Source organism: Plasmopara halstedii (genome assembly GCF_900000015.1).
Source record: "Plasmopara halstedii genome assembly, contig: Scaffold_555, whole genome shotgun sequence".
Taxonomy (NCBI): domain Eukaryota; phylum Oomycota; class Peronosporomycetes; order Peronosporales; family Peronosporaceae; genus Plasmopara; species Plasmopara halstedii.
Window position 1 is genome coordinate 1012625 of NW_020187475.1, and position 406 is coordinate 1013030.

The window sequence follows — 406 nt, forward strand, 5'->3', positions numbered from 1 at the left end:
AAAACGGCGTGTTGTTTTTTACCTTGGGTGATGGAAGACGGTTCTTGATGTAGATTGCCTTCATAGCTGCTTCGCCCCAAAAACACTTGTCCAGCTTCGCGTGCTGTAGCATGCTACGTCCAATTGTAACGATGGTCCGAATTGCTCGTTCTGCAGTTCCGTTTGTCTGATGTGCATATGGGACTGTTGCTTGCTGGTCGATACCTCTCTTATCGTAAAATTGCTTTAGCGAGTTACTCGCAAACTCACGAGCTCCATCATGACGGGCGAACTTAACACGCTTACCAGACTGTGATTGCACTTTCATAGTGTAGCTTGTGATTCATTCTTCAGAGTCCGACTTTTTCTTTAGGCAAAAACCTTTCATGCATCCACTTGATTCATCCACAATCAGAAGTAAGTAGCG